Source organism: Oncorhynchus tshawytscha, linkage group LG14 (assembly GCF_018296145.1).
Source record: "Oncorhynchus tshawytscha isolate Ot180627B linkage group LG14, Otsh_v2.0, whole genome shotgun sequence".
In the NCBI taxonomy this organism is placed as follows: domain Eukaryota; kingdom Metazoa; phylum Chordata; class Actinopteri; order Salmoniformes; family Salmonidae; genus Oncorhynchus; species Oncorhynchus tshawytscha.
The window spans coordinates 42664803-42681471 of record NC_056442.1 but is presented as its reverse complement, the minus strand read 5'-3'; the positions used below and the strand labels follow the sequence as shown (position 1 = coordinate 42681471).

Here is a 16669-nt window from a genome sequence, read left to right as displayed (position 1 = left end):
GTGCAATAAACAACAACTATGAAAAGAAAAGGACAACGATTTCTCGAAGCATAGGCCTTTATCCAAATTAAAGTTTTCTAAAGTCTTAGGTAGGGCTTTAAAAAAAAATTATATATATTTTTTGAATTTGTAGGCCTAATGCATCATAATTGTGTTTGGGGCGGCAGGTAGCCTAGTGGTTAGAGTGTTGGGCCAGTAACCGAATTGTTGCTGGATCGAATCCCCGAGCTGACAAGGTAAAAATCAGTCGTGCTGCCCCTGAACAATGGCAGTTAACCCACTGTTCCCCGGTAGGCCGTCATTGTAAATAAGATTTTTTTCTTAACTGACTTGTCTAGTTAAAATATATATATATATTTTTAATAATGCATCTCTGAAAATGTGACATCATACCTAATGCATACAACACAGCTTTGGCGACACCCTTCAAAACACGAATTAAGCTTTTCCTCCCAACTGTGGTGTTATACTCATTAAAAAAACTGTAAAAATGAAAAACTGCTATTGGGTAAGCTAGATCTACTTGCATACGGTATGAAGTTGAATCCCCTCTTCTCCTAAAATTAATATATTAAGACAGTTATGTCAATATATTTTTTGGGGTCCATGGTTATTGTCTATAATTGCCGGTTGTATTATTATATGATAATTGTGCCAGCACTAGTCTTAGGCTATTTGAATAAAATTGCATTCTATTTTCTGCATCCGTTTGTATTTATGGCTTGTTCCCCAGCGCCAGTGTCGGTGGAGATAGAAGTGAATGTGGGAACCCCTAAATATCTGTCAAAGCATTGGAATAAAACGGACTTATTTTGTCCCCTTGTGTTTATGCTATAGACAGACATTGTAGCCGAAATTGAAGAGCAAATAAACATTATTATTGAAAAAGTACAGATCTGACATGCCAGTTTGGTGGTGAAAGTACATATAAAGTACACAAATACAGTACCAGTCAAAAATATATTTGGATTTGTTTAACACTGTTTTGGTTACTACATGATTCCATGTTTTATTTCATAGTTTTGAAGTCTTCACTATTATTCTACAACGTAGAAAATAGTTTTAAAAAATAAAGAAAAGCCCTTGAGTAGGTGTCCACACATTTGACTGGTAGTGTATATACATTAAATTTGATGTTCCGGACATTGTTTGTTCTGTTATTTCTTCATTTCCTTTTAATTTATTTTGAGATTTGTGTGTATTGTTTTGTATTGCTAGGTATTACTGCACTGTTGGAGCTAGAGAAGTTGTATGTGTGAGGACAGCGTGCAATTTTTATGCATAGGTCACATTATGTGGCTGTGAGAGACTTCCATTTAGGTGAGTGAATTCACACGCGGGTTCCCCTCTCCTCCGTCCACTTCGCGCACCCGTGAAATGGAATCGATGATGGTCTATTTGCACTTCATCACGAAGTGATAGCCGCCGCTTTTATTTATTGCTGCACGGACCAATTCATTAGACTGGCTAGCGAATTGTCTATTGGAGCTAACACCACACACTTATATTATGCCGGTCACACTCAGAGTAATGAGGGGAGCTTTTGTGTATTTCCCCACACACATGGATTGCTACACAGTAGGTGCACTTTTCTGAATTCCAAAAATGATGTGTGTGTGTGGACATGCCTGAGATAATACAACATCTGGTTTATAGATTCTGGGTGTTGTAATACATTCTTTAATGTTGCCATATTATTGGGTCTATTGTACAGCCTCCTATTATTGTATATGTAAAAGTAACGGATTCAGGGCTGAAAAGTAGAGTCTCTCCACCTCGGTAGCTAGTGTAGAGTTTGTCCTGCCGATTTTTAAAAAATGAGTCTCATTCTCGCACCCACTTCAAGAATGAAAGTAGCTTAGCCAGGAGTTTATAGTCGTTCCCCCAAGTCTTGACTAGTGGTTTCATTTAAAGAAGAGAGGAGCGAGAGGAAGAGAAAATGAGAGGGAAAAGGAAAGAGAGCGCACGCGTCTGAAGTCATATGCCAAAAAACATTGATTGCGTTCTAATACAATCAATTAACCGTGACCAGCGTTTTATGAGAGTGAGTAAGGTTACAATTCCGATAAGACCCAACCTAATATAAACCAGACACCATGCCTATTTTTATAGTCAAAGTGTTGTGTAATATCTTCTCCCTGAAGATAGGACACACCGAGGCCAGATCAAAGAAACAGAGACGCTATATAGGCCTATGTGAGAACATATTGGTGCTTTTGATGCAATCATGCCTCTTCTCTGTGTATTTGCTGATGGTGTCGAATACAGACAGCCGAAAGTGCATAAACGCAGCAGCGCATGTTTCATTTGTGTAGGCCTACTTCCCCAGAAACCCCCTCACTCCATCCTCTTTCCGTCTGACTGGCACACTTTCGGGACCGCATCCTGTTTGCTGGCTGGATTATACTGGAGGTGTGAATATACCAGCCCAGCCGAATATACAGCGAGAAGGGGGCGCAGATAGCCTGGCAGATGTGTACCAACCGGTTACAGGGCGCCCCCAACACCACCTGTCCCCCATCACGGTTTTATGTACACTGATCAAATGGCAGAGGTCGACAACGAGGTCACTACAATTTCTGTCCCTCTTTTACGCACGCACATTTAACCCGCTGTGGCACCTGAGAGATGGATTTGTTTGGTAATATGCCTGATGTCCTTAATTATAATTTACATTCCAGTCTCAATCATTTCTGACTCGAGTGTAAATGTCGTGAAACAAACCAGAACAAATGCGCTGAATGGAGTATGGACATCCTGTCTCCCGCGCTCTCCTTGGACCACTGCTCGCTTTATCAAGTCCAGACATCGAGACGGAATTTTGTTTCTCAAGAACAACTCAGAAAAAAGTAAAGTTGCTCACTGATTAGTTGACTTTTATAGAGCGTCGTCAGAAGTACGATGACTCATTTTATTTTACCCTTGATAAAATCCTTAATATGACTCTTGGAGGAGGTGGATATTATTTAGCCTAATGATGGAAAAAATAATAACATGCCAGTGATTGAATAGCCATGCCAGTGTTTATAAATTAAACTTATACATGATGAAATATAAATCGGTCATATTCAGCACTAATCATCTACACTGACAGATTATGAGGTCAATTAAAACCAGGATGTGTCTCGGTGAAGAACTTTTTACTGCCTCCAATTTGGTTCTTAATGGCAACTGACAGAACAACAAAACGGTAAGGGATGATGTCTTTATAGCTACTGTTATGCTGATGTTGATAATGATGGTAATAAGACCAACCAGGCCTACATGACCTGGTGTTGTCAGGCTAATTCTTGTGTTACTCCTAGCAATGGAAAGTAGAGAATAGCCACTCAAAATTTAAATTGCGGTCTGGTTAGAATTCATGTTTATTCATGTATAAAAGCTCGGAATCAATACGCAAACACTGCCGAAACGGCGAAATGAAAGTGGACGGGGGTGCGAATTAAATTGGTGCTCCTGGTTGTCTTTTTCTCACAATCCATTTTCGAGGGTTCCCTAGATGGAGAGTGTGAGTCTAATTATTGCCCTCCATGCAATTAGCGACCAGAAGCCATTGGCATGGAAACCTGGGGAGGAGGGGGACACAACACCACTTGTCTTTGACACCTCGGATCCAACTGTGATATCTCTCACTTTAGGCTTGTACAATTGCGTTACTCCAAGTCGTCACTGTAGCAGCCTGCTGTATATATCTGATATTATATAGTAGTTTAGGCCTAGTCTTGATTCTCTAATGTTACCAGACCGTTGTGTCCGTTAAACTACTCGGCCTAAACGTTGGCGCCAAAATAATAACTCACTGACACCTACAGTACTGTATGTAACGTTCAGGGTCTATATGGGTCTGTTCTTCTCTACAGCTGTTCCCGTGTTGCTTACAGATCTGCTCCCCCCTCGATAAGCAAACACCAGGCTTGAATCACCCCCCGACAGAAACCTCATTACTGAGTGCCTTTGAATTCTGCATTACCCCTTCTAATTTTGTTTATAAGAGTGAGATTACTTCCACACTTTATTTTAAGCGGCTTTGGAAAGTTGATAGTTCTCAAGAGTCGAGAACCCAGTGATAACTGGCCGCAGTACACACATTTTTATTCCTGCGGTAAATACCTCGACCATTAAACATCAACACAGTCATCAAGATTAGTGTTTCGGGGGGCGACAGTGTAACAGCGCATTTGACTCACAGACCAACCGTCTCTTCCGAATTATTCCACTGATACTGACGCAGTCTTTTGTGCGCAATTATGTTCCCTGAAGATGCGTGACAAGTAGCACGTCAATGAATTAAATTATTGGCCCAGCCCAACAACTACTCGGTGGACATCTTGTTTTCTCCTCTCCACAGGTACAAACGGCTCTTCCCGTGATTGATGGTTGTTTTAATTTGGTTGATTTTTTTTTTTTTTTTTACAATGTGATTTACAACTTGGGTGGTCTGACCAAATGATTGTCCTTTCCAGAACATGCAAAAAGCAGAAAACAGACAGATCATGGAGAGACAAGATGGGGCAGAGGGAGTAACACACACACACACCACTGGATAAATGTACTTTACCACTTGTCTTTGTGACCCAGTGTCAACACTGGTAGTGTCACTGCCACTGACTCCCACACCTCACATACACCGCCACCATCCGTATCAACCCTACTGTCCTACCATCAACCCCCACACCAGAGTGTGGGACCCCCAGTGAGAAATCCTCCTCCTCCTACAGACAGCCCGGGCCCAGCCCCAAACCTGTGGGGGTTGTGTAGCTGAGAGGAAGCCCAGCGTCCTGGGGAGAAAGTCAACTACTGGGTCACAATCACACTGATGAGAAAGTCACAGAGTTCCTCAGAGATGAGAAATTAGTCATGGAAATAGTCATCCAAAGATCAAACTCATCCCAAATGGTTTTCTCCTATCATAAAGCAGAAGAATGGCCCTTCCATCTCACAAGTTTATCCCAAATTTGTCACACAGTGTCATCACCAACCTTATAAAAACCTATTTGTAATGTGACGTGGTAGTAGTTTGCTCCTATCACCAGCAGGGAGAGGCCCATCATTGTACAAGGTACTATAATCTGTCCTCCACATGTTACTCTGCCCCAGCCCCCTTCCCTCTTGCCCAGGATGGCAAGCTGCTCCTGGGCTGAAGCCTAGACCTGGGCCTGCTTCGGCCAAGGAGGCCAGAGTGGAGCAGGACGACCCAAAACTGGACACCAGCCCAGAGTGAGAATCTGACACCGCCAGCTCCTCAAACTTCTGGATGACCGCCCGTACAGACTGGAAGGGCACGTCTCTGCGCCAGCGACCCCCACCAGTGGACGCGGCGGACGCTCGGCTGAGGAAGATGTGGGGTAGAGGGGGTAGGCCACAGCGGAGCCTCAGCCTGCCCTGGCCCAGCCCCAGAGCGGGACGCACCCCAGCGTTGCTGAAGCGAGTGGGCAGTAAGGGCTCCCGACGGCTATCGTACACAGTGGAGAAGGACAAGCCCCGCCTTTCAAGCCACCAGCCGCAAGCATCGTCCAATGAGCTCACTCCTGTATGGAAAATAGGAAAGGAACTTATGTTTTTAAATATTGTGCAAATAAACATTGCAATGTCATTATGAAACGGGGTGGTCTTTATGCCCGACTTTTTCTGCACTCAACAAAGCTACATAGTTGTTGCCTCGTTTGGCCTGACTAAAACATGTTGATTGGAGCAGGAACAAACTGTCCCCCAGGCACCCACAGTGTTTCCCCTATATGTATTTAGTAGCGGCAGTGCGTGGCAGCCACTTGTACTTAAAAACAAAAAGTTGTTATATGTATTCCCCAGGAAGACCCCATGAAGACTGTAGTTGTTAGTTTACTATGGTATAAAAATCATAGTAAGAAAAACAATATACTATAGTAATTACTGTAGTATTTTTGCAGACTGTAAAATACTTGTGGAACCCTAATGGACAAAACATTTAAAGAGCAAATATTCCATAACCTATACAGTAGGTAGGTAGAACTGAGGTCTGAATGCAGTGTCAGCTTCTGCTCTTTTCTATGTAGGGAACACAATAATATTGGTGCCACCCATAAGAGAGAAACATCGCTCACTTATGGGTGGAACAAATTGGGATATAGGAGGGGAATGTGCTGGGTATATGCAAATGAAATACTGTAGTATATACTATAGTAATTACAGTAGTGTTTTTGCAAAGATTACTGTAGTATTTAAAATAGTATACTACAACATTCTATAGTAAGTACTGTAGCATTCTATAGTAAACCGTAGTATTTTGTTCATGTGGGCTAGGCACGAGTGAGCAATAATATGTCAAATATCAATGCTGTTCCCATCCCATGTTCGGTCGACAGTGCCAGTCATCCTGGTCAACAACCACTAATACGTATTTGGCCTGACTCTCTACAGTTAATGATGAAGCTGCACATTTCTGTCATATTTGATTCAAATCAACAGATTGTTTATGGCTTGTTGCTGGGCCAAATTATTAGAGTTTCTGTTGTTTACAGAGAGCAGATGTCAATATGCCTTGTAAGCCAAAATGAAATTGTTAAAGAAACTATTTAATTGTTAGTGGTTCGGCCAAGCGCTGGGAAATCCATGCTGACATCCTGTTCACCACCGGGTGGCACCACAGAGCAGAGTTAAAGGACGTGAATGAACTTTATGTAGGACAGAGCCTGTGTCATGTATGCCCTAGGGACAATATTATGAGTGTGTGGGAGTATTTGCACAAGACTGCCTGTATGTATTTGTAGGCTACAACCGCCACATGATTATGTGTAAGAAATGTAGCCCATCTGTCAGTAGAAATATATCAGCATGCAAGAGGCTAAGAGTATTATTATCAAAGCAGTGATTTGTACTTGTTCTGCCACTACCATTAACTCATGGCTAGGTGGAGTAGAGTGCACATCCTCACCTATCCTATACAGAGTGCTGTTGCAGACATCCACCTCCCAGTAAAACTGATCCCTGACGATGACCACGTCCCCACACACCTGAGGGAGGAGCTGAGGGGCAGACTCCTGGGACACTGAACCAGTGACCCTGTTGCTATGGTGACGAGAGGGTAGTGACGGAGGGCTTGGTCCGTGGAAGGTCACAGTGAGGGAGGAGGTGGAGGGATAGAGCAGCAGCAGAGGGATCCAGGGTGAACGTCAGACCTGGGAAGGGAGAGATTAGGACAAAAGAGAAGGTGAAACCTGATTTACTCTAATCAGGGGCATTGTAATTAATAAGATGTGTATTTGTACTCTTCTTCTACACCAGTGAAGGATGCTGAGGGGAGGATGGCTCATAATAATGTCTGGAATGGAGTAAATGGAATGGTATCAACCACTTGGTTTTTATGTGTTTGATTTGATACCATTCACTCCATTCTATCCATTATTATGAGCCATCCTTCCGTCAGCAGCCTCCACTGTTCTACACAGTATATCAATACATTCTTGGATAAAGAGTCTTGCATTGGACTCACTGACAGACTGTTCCATCTCTTCCTCTTGTAGGTCTATAGCACCCTCCAGTGGTGAGCCTGTATCCATGGATACACAGAGAACAGAGAGTTAAAACAGCCCACAAATCAGTTGGCGCCCTTTAAAGCATGTAGGGATGTAAGCATGCCAGATTATCCTTGACCCATTTATTCTCACTTTCCCATGACATTTACCAGTATTTAGAGGAACCAGAAACTCAACACTGAAGAAACAGAGTAACCACAACAACAATAACTATCTGGCATGCCTCCCAGTTTAAACCTGGAGCCTACAGAATGTGTCTGACCCAGACTAACTGCCAAGCACAGGAGATTGGTGGCACTTTAATTGGGGAGGACGGGCTCGTGGTAATGGCTGGAGCGGAATGGTAGCAAATACATGGTTTCTATGTGGTTCACATGGTTTCTATGTGTTTGATGCCATTCCATTTGCTGTTCCACCCATTATTGTTAGCTGTCTTCCCCTCAGCAGCCTCCACTGCTGCCAAGGTGCCATTTCACTCACCATATGCAGCAGTGCTCTGGTCCTTGACATCCCCTGTGTCCCTGACGAATGGATTCCCCTGCAGTTGGGATTAGTGGGGTGGGAAAGAATGGGAAGGTGAGTCAGGGAGGGTTCAGTCACTGGGTCACTTGGAGGGTGTGACCTATATTCATCCGAAGATTGAATAGGGCCATGGGACAAGCTTGAGCATCCATAAGACTTGTGTGCCTCTCACTTGTCTAAAACAAAGATGTCTAACTATCCTACCTGAAAAGAAAATAAGCTTCCTTACCTGTGAGAAGGCCTTCGTCCCTCCTTCTGCCTGTTCCCCAGCTCTACTGGCTGTCCACCCAGGGGTCGGGAGGCAGGCAGCAGGTGGCAGAAGCCCACTTCCAGCATGGCAGCTCCACAGAGTGGCAACAGCAAGGGCACAAAACAGCACACATAGGGGGACTGAGAGTGGTGGTGGGCAGAACGGGTACCACCTTGGGAAGCATGGCACACCCCTTCCTCACTTAGTACACATCGCCCTGCCCCCTCCCCACCCCCGACACAGCGCCCACACAGGGTATGGGAGCATGGTAGGAGAAGGGCAACGTCAAAATCATGATGACCCTTTTATTCTCCCTTCTGTTCCTCCTACTCACCCTGTCGCTTGTCGTTCTTTTGTAGTGTTCCGTCAAGACAGGGTGGTGTCTCTCGCATTATTGACAGATGTTGAGTTCAATGCATTTATAGCTCAAATTCATCCCATCACCCTTGTCATGCAATTATTTTTTAGTCTTCACCAAAACAAAGGTCAGCATAGTCAACATGTACTGTTGACGATTCAAATAGTGAGGGGGACATCCCTGAATCACGTATTTTCTATGGGCTGATGCAATGTAACATGTGCAGCCACAGTATCCTATTAACCATTATTCAGAGAGCCTTGGCCAACACAAAAGACACAAACGATCCTCCTCAGAAACACACAATGAGGAGAGATCCCCACTGTACAGTCATCCTTTTCTAGCACATATCAAAGAGATTTTTCCTCAACAGATCACAAAGATACCTAACTCTGGTAAATGAAAGATCCTCTTCTTTGACAGACCAAAGATGTCCCCAACACAGATGGATGATACAGCAGGCTGCATTCACAGAGGGCTCCACTCGATGGAGGGTGAGACGTTAGACATATTCCTGTCCTTTTCTCCCACCTCGCTCTTCCATCTATCTCCATCTGCTGATGTTGAGCATGCTGTGCTACGTAGGTTGGCAAGGCAGACAGAGGAAGAGAAAGGAAGTGAGAGAGAGATTGAGGGAAGCAGCCTTTTATTAGATACTGCTTGGCATTGCCATGGTTATGCCTTACGTAAAGACACCAGTAAGGCTGGCCCACTGAGCACACACACTTACACACACTAGGGATTAATGTAATGGTCACACACAGACAGACACTAAATTTATCATGCAAACCTTCTCCTTAGTCTTCCCCTCTCTCCGTGTCTCCTGCTGTACTACGTGAATTATCTGAAAGGGTTTTTGCTACATGGGAATATAAAGATCTGCCACAGCTCCATCACCGTGGTTACACTTTCTGTCTCCATATGGGCTGGTGGGGCCATTGTTCCCTGGGCCACTCCACAACACCAGGGCCAGCTCAAAGTGGGCTTCTGGGGTGAAAGTGTGCAGGACGAAGGAGGGGTAGGAGGAGGATAGAATGGAGACAGGACGATAAAGAGGGAACTCAGTTGGTAGAGCATGACGCTTGCTATGCCAGGACAGTGGGTTTGATTCCTAGGACCACCCGTAGGTAAAAATGTATGCACCCATTTGGATAAAGGTGACATTCATATATATACACTGCTCAAAAAAATTAAGGGAACACTAAAATAACACATCCTAGATATGAATGAATGAAATATTCTTATTACATCATTTTTTCTTTACATAGTTGAATGTGCTGACAACAAAATCACACTAAAATTATCAATGGAAATCAAATTTATCAACCCATGGAGGTCTGGATTTGGAGTCACACTCAAAATTAAAGTGGAAAACCACACTACAGGCTGATCCAACTTTGATGTAATGTCCTTAAAACAAGTAAAAATTAGGCTCAGTAGTGTGTGTGGCCTCCACATGCCTGTAAGACCTCCCTACAACACCTGGGCATGCTCCTGATGAGGTAGAGGATGGTCTCCTGAGGGATCTCTTCCCAGACCTGGACTAAAGCATCTGCCAACTCCTGGACAGTCTGTGGTGCAACGTGGCGTTGGTGGATGGAGCGAGACATGTTGTCCCAGATGTGCTCAATTGGATTCAGTTCTGGGGAACGGGGCTGGCCAGTCCATAGCATCAATGCCTTCCTCTTGCAGGAACTGCTGACACACTCCAGCCACATGAGGTCTAGCATTGTCCTGCATTAGGAGGAACCCAGGGCCAACCGCACCAGCATATGGTCTCACAAGGGGTCTGAGGATCTCATCTCTACCTAATGGCAGTCAGGCTACTCTGGCGAGCACATGGATGGAAATACCACCCCACACCATGACTCAAAGCCATGCTGGAGGATGTTGCAGGCAGCAGAATGTTCTCCACGGCGTCTCCAGACTGTCACATGGTGTGAACCTGCTTTCATCTGTGAAGAGCACGAATTTGCCAATCTTGGTGTTCTCTGGCAAATGCCAAACGTCCTGCACGGTATTGGGCTGTAAAGCACAACCCCCACCTGTGGACGTCGGGCCCTCATACCACCCTCATGGAGTCTGTTTCTGACCGTTTGAGCAGAGACATACACATTTGTGGCCTGCAGGATGTCATTTTGCAGGGCTCTGGCAGTGCTCCTCCTGCTCCTCCTTGCACAAAGGCGGAGGTAGCGGTCCTGCTGCTGGGTTGTTTCCCTCCTACGGCCTCCTCCACATCTCCTGATGTACTGGCCTGTCTCCTGGTAGCGCCTCCAGGCTCTGGACACTACGCTGACAGACACAGCAAACCTTCTTGCCACAGCTCGCATTGATGTGCCATCCTGGATGAGCTGCACTACCTGAGCCACTTGTGTGGGTTGTAGACTCCGTCTCATGCTACCACTAGAGTGAAAGCACCGCCACCATTCAAAAGTGACCAAAACATCAGCCAGGAAGCATAGGAACTGAGAAGTGGTCTGTGGTCACCACGTGCAGAACCACTCCTTAATTGGGGGTGTCTAGCTAATTGCCTATAATTTCCACCTGTTGTCTATTCCATTTGCACAACAGCATGTGAAATTTGTCAATCAGTGTTGCTTCTTAAGTGGACAGTTTGATTTCACAGAAGTGTGATTGACTTGGAGTTACATTGTGTTGTTTAAGTGTTCCCTTTATTTTTTTGAGCAGTGTGTATATATATATATATATATATAGCCGTCATACTGCTCAGGAAGGAGATGCGTTCTGTCTCCTAGAGATTAATGTACTGTGGTGCGAAAAGTGCAAATCAATCCCAGAACAGCAGCAAAGGACCTTGTGAAGATGCTGGAGGAAACGGGAACAAAAGTATCTATATCCACAGTAAAAGGAGTCCTATATCGACGTAACATGAGAGGCCACTCAGCAAGGAACGAGCCACTGCTCCAAAACCACCGTAAAAAAGGCCAGACTACGGTTTGCAATTGCACATGGGGACAAAGATCGTACTTTTTGGAGAAATGTCCTCTGGTCTGATGATACAAAAATAGAACTGTTTGGACATAACAACCATCGTTACGTTTGACAGAAAAAGGGGGAAGCTTGCAAGCCGAAGAACACTAGCATCATGTTGTGGAGGTGCTTTGCTGCAGGAGGGACTGGTGCACTTCACCAAATAGATGGCATCATGAGGTAGGACAATTATGTGGATATATTGAAGCAACATCTCAAGACACCAGTCAGGAAGTTAAAGCTTGGTTGCAAATGGGTCTTCCAAATGGACAATGACCCCAAGCATACTTCCAAAGTTGTGGCACAATGGCTTAAGGACAACAAAGTCATGGTATTGGTGTGGCCACCACAAAGCCCTGACCTCAATACTATAGAAAATTTGTGGGCAGAACTGAAAAAGTGTATGTGATCAAGGAGGCCTACACACCTGACTCAGTTACACCAGCTCTGTCAGGAGGAATGGGCCGAAATTCACCCAACTTATTGTGGGAAGCTTGTGGAATGCTACCCAAAACGTTTGACCCAAGTTAAACAATTTAAAGGCAGTGCTACTAAATACTAATTGAGTGCAAGGAAACTTCTAACCCACTGGGAATGTGATGAAAGAAATATAAGCCGAAATAAATCATTCCCTCTATAATTATTCTGACATTTCACATTCTTAAAATAAAGGTGTGATCCTAACTGACCTAAAATAAGGAATTGTTACGTGGATTAAATGTCAGGAATTGTGAAAGAGTTTAAATGTATTTGGCTAAGGTGTATGTAAACTTGGACTTCAACTGTGTATATAAACTGAGCAAAAAAAGAAACGTCCCTTTTTCAAGACCGTCTTTTAAAGATCATTCATAAAAATCCAAATAACTTCACAGATCTTCATTGTAAAGGATTTAAAACACTGTTTCCCATGCTTGTTAAATGAACCATAAACAATTTAATGAACATGCACCTGTGGATGGTCGTTAAGACACTAACAGCTTACAGACGGTGGGCAATTAAGGTCATTGTTGTGAAAATGTAGGACACTAAAGAGGCCTTTCTACTGACTCTGAAAAACACACAAAAAAAGATGGTCAGGGTGCTTGCTCATCTGCGTGAACGTGCCTTAGGCGTGCTGCAAGGAGGCATGAGGACTGCACATGTGGCCAGGGCAATAAATTGTAATGTCAGTACTGTGAGATGCCTAAGACAGCGCTACAGGGAGACAGGACGGACAGCTGATTGTCCTCGCAGTGGCAGACCGCGTGTAACACCTGCACAGGATCGGTAGACCTGAACATCACACCTGCGGGACAGGTACAGGATGGCAACAACAACTGCCCGAGTTACACCAGGAACGCACAATCCCTCCACCAGTGCTCAGACTGTCCGCAATAGGCTGAGAGAGGCAGGACTGAGGGATTTTAGGCCTGTTGTAAGGCAGATCCTCACCAGACATCACCGGCAACAACATCGCCTATGGGCACAAACCCACCGTCGCTGGACCAAACAGGACTGGCAGAAAGTGCTCTTCACTTACGAGTCGCGGGTTTGTCTCACCAGGGGTGATGGTCGGATTTGCGTTTATCGTCGAAGGAATGAGCGTTACACTGAGACCTGTACTCTGGAGCGGGATTGATTTGGAGGTGGAGAGTCCGTCATGGTCTGGGGCGGTGTGTCATCGGACTGAGCTTGTTGTCATTACAGGCAATCTCAACGCTGTGCATTACAGGGAAGACATCCTCCTCCCTTATGTGGTAACCTTTCCTGCAGGCTCTACCGCTCATTCTGTGCTTGATTTCCTGCAAGACAGGAATGTCAGTGTTCTGCCATGGCCAGCGAAGAGCCCAGATCTGAATCTCATTGAGCACGTCTGGGACCTGTTGGATCAGAGGGTGAGGGCTAGGGCCATTCCCCCCAGAAATATCCGGGAACTTGCAGGTGCCTTGGTGGAAGAGTGGGGTAACATCTCACAGTAAGAACTGGCAAATCTGGTGCAGTCTATGAGGAGGAGATGCACCGCAGTACTTAATACAGATGGTGGCCACACCAGATACTGACTGTTACTTTTGATTTTGACCCCCCCTTTGTTCAGGGACACATTGTTCCATTTCTGTTAGTCACATGTCTGTGGAACTGGTACAGTTTATGTCTCAGTTGTTGAATCTTGTTATGTTCATACAAATATTTACACATGTTAAATTTGAAGAAAATAAATGCAGTTGAAGTTTTTTTTGCTGAGTTTACACACACAAAAGTTTGGACACAACTATTCATTCAGGGGTTTTTCTTTATTTTTACTATTTTCTATATTGTAGAATAATAGTGAAGACATCAAAACAATGGAATAACACATATGGAATCTAGCAGTAACCCCCCAAAAAGTGTTAAAGAAATCTAAATATATTTAATATTTGAGATGCTTTCAAGAAACCACCCTTTGCCTTGATGACAGCTTTGCACACTCTTGGCTTTCTCTTAACCAGCTTCATAAGGTAGTCACCTGGAATGCATTTCAATTAACAGGTGTGCCTTGTTAAAAGTTAATTTGTGTAATTTCTTTCCTTCTTAATGCGTTTGAGCCAGTCAGTTGTGTAGTGACTAGATAGGGGTGGTACATAGAAGATAGCCCTATTTGGTAAAATACCAAGTTCATGTTATGGCAAGAACAGCTCAAATAAGCAAAGAGAAACGACAGTCCATCATTCATTACTTTAAGACATGAAGGTCAGTCAATCCAGAAAATGTCAAGAAGTTTGAAAGTTTCTTCAAGTGTCGTCGCAAAAACCACCATGCACTATGATGAAACTGGCTCTCATGAGGACCGCTACAAGAAAGGAAGACCCAGAGTTACCTCTGCTGCAGAGGATAAGTTCATTAAAAAGTTACCAGCCTCAGAAATTGCAGCCCAAATAAATGCTTCACAGAGTTCAAGTATCAGACACATCAACATCAACTGTTCAGAGGAGACTGCTTGAATCATGGCTTCATAGTCAAATTGCTGCAAAGAAACCACTACAACCAGATGCCAATAATAAACATGTTTCAACAGCTGTGTCTTTGTGAGATGCAGAGTAGGTAAACGGAGAAGGAGGTGTGATAGTGCTTTGCTGGTGACACTGTCAGTGATTTATTTAGAATTCAAGGCACAGTTAACCAGCATGGCCACCAGAGCATTCTGCGGCGATACGCCATCCCATCTGGTTTGCGCTTAGTGGGACTATCATTTGTTTTTCCAACAGGAAAATCACCCAAAACACACCTCCAGGCAGTGTAAGGGCTATTTGACCAAGGAGAGTGATGGATTGCTGCATCAGATGACATAGCTTCCACAATCATACGACCTCGACCCAATTGAGATGGTTTGGGATGGGTTGGACCGCAGAGTGAAGGAAAAGCAGCCAACAATTCTCAGCATATGTGGGAACTCCTTCAAGACTGTTGGAAAAGCATTCCTCATGAAGCTGGTTGAGAGAATGCCAAGAGTGTGTAAAGCTGTCATCAAGGCAAAGGGTGGCTACTTTGAAGAATATAACATGTTTAGATTTGTTTAACACTTTTTTGGTTACTACATGATTCCATGTTTTATGTCATAGTTTTGATGTCTTCACTATTATTCTACAATGTAGAAAATAGTTTTTTTTAAATAAAGAAAAATCCTTGAATAAATGTGTCTCCAGACTGGTTATTATAGGAGGACTGCTGTGGCTGGGTAGAGGTAGGGGGCTTATCTCACCACTGAACTATTCCTAGTGCCTTTTACTTTAACCACCAAACACTGATTTTTAATCTAATCTTGATATCAGCATAATTCACAGTGTGTGTGGTAGGAGTTGGAGTGGGGTGAATGAGAGTACATAGTGTTCACCAAACCAGCATGCAGTATGCACAATGTCCAAAGGCCATTTCTTAGCAAGCAAAATCCGGTGTTGTAGATTAGGCAATAGCCTCTATACATCCAGATACATTATCAATATTCTAGTGATTAGATTATCTATTGACTCATGAAAAGAAATGGAGGTTGCCTAGGCCTACTCAAAGGGATAATGGCAATATGGGAAATAAGAGATTATGAACAGATAATCATATTATTTTATATTTTACTTTGAGCAACAAAAAAAAAGAAGAAACATACCGGTTTGTCTTGTTCCATTCAGATTTGTTTTCCCGTGCACGTATCTCATTTCATACTGCTTTTGGGAGAGTTGTACCGTTTATGTGCACACCGTAGACAGGAGGATGGCCAGCTGTCAAACATTAACGCCAGGGTAAATCAAATATGACGTTCAGTCCACATTTTTTGCGGTTGCCTAAAACGCATGTGAGTTGGATTCGATTAAATTGGTCATTTATTATTCCAACCTTCTACTTTCAAAAGAAATATTAATCAAAAGTTAGGCTAGGTTATCGTCACTCGCTCACTGGATATTATACGTTTTATGGGCATGTGAATCTACGGATTGCTACATTTCAGGAATCATAAACATTTCCGCACATTAGGTCCAATTGTTGGCACAACAAACCAAAAAACTCACCAAACAAAACAGGTTTGCAGAGGCACACGCCTAGGATAAAGAGCTCAAGAAGGCAGACGCAAAGTGGGATTTGGTGACTATAAGTGACTTTAAACCTATATAACGGTGTCGCGAACTCCTATGATATCCCTCCTGGAATAAATGGAACACGGGGACGAGCACCATGGAAGAAAAGGCCTTGATTGAGGGGCGTCATGCGCACAGGAGCGGGCTATGGCTTTAAGCAGTGGGTATCCAAATGCGCATTGCAGTAGTGCTATCATCATACTATACGAATACACATGCAATGTGAATTATTTATGTGTTTGTTTAATCGATCAGTTATCAGCGTGGTTTATTACACCCCTCAAGTGATATTTTAGTAGAATAAGTATAGATTGATGAATAGTGATAATTTTACCCTTTCTGGCAATGTGATACGCTAACATAAAATGTGACATACAAATGGGAACTCTGTGCATTATTCATTGATATGTGTTTCTTTAAGACTTTGTTGGGGGCCTAGCCCGAACTGTGAAAAACA

The 16669-nt window shown here is 43.7% G+C and overlaps 1 protein-coding gene and 1 long non-coding RNA gene across 6 annotated transcripts in view; both read right to left on the bottom strand.

The window, feature by feature from the left end:
• Positions 1-16669, bottom strand: part of LOC112267238 (chloride channel protein 2) — a 464010-nt gene that overhangs the window by 319037 nt on the left and 128304 nt on the right. The window lies entirely within an intron of this gene.
• On the bottom strand, positions 4368-16287 carry LOC121839280. Of its 5 annotated transcripts, none has more exons than XR_006078855.1 (8): positions 16147-16287; positions 15747-15858; positions 8618-9218; positions 8263-8455; positions 7992-8049; positions 7469-7525; positions 6911-7154; positions 4368-5528 (listed from the first exon to the last, which is right to left on the bottom strand). It is a non-coding gene; the product is annotated as an uncharacterized LOC121839280 (long non-coding RNA). The 5 variants fall into 5 exon arrangements; XR_006078856.1 differs by having other exon boundaries at positions 8263-8374; positions 9028-9218; XR_006078852.1 differs by having other exon boundaries at positions 8263-9218.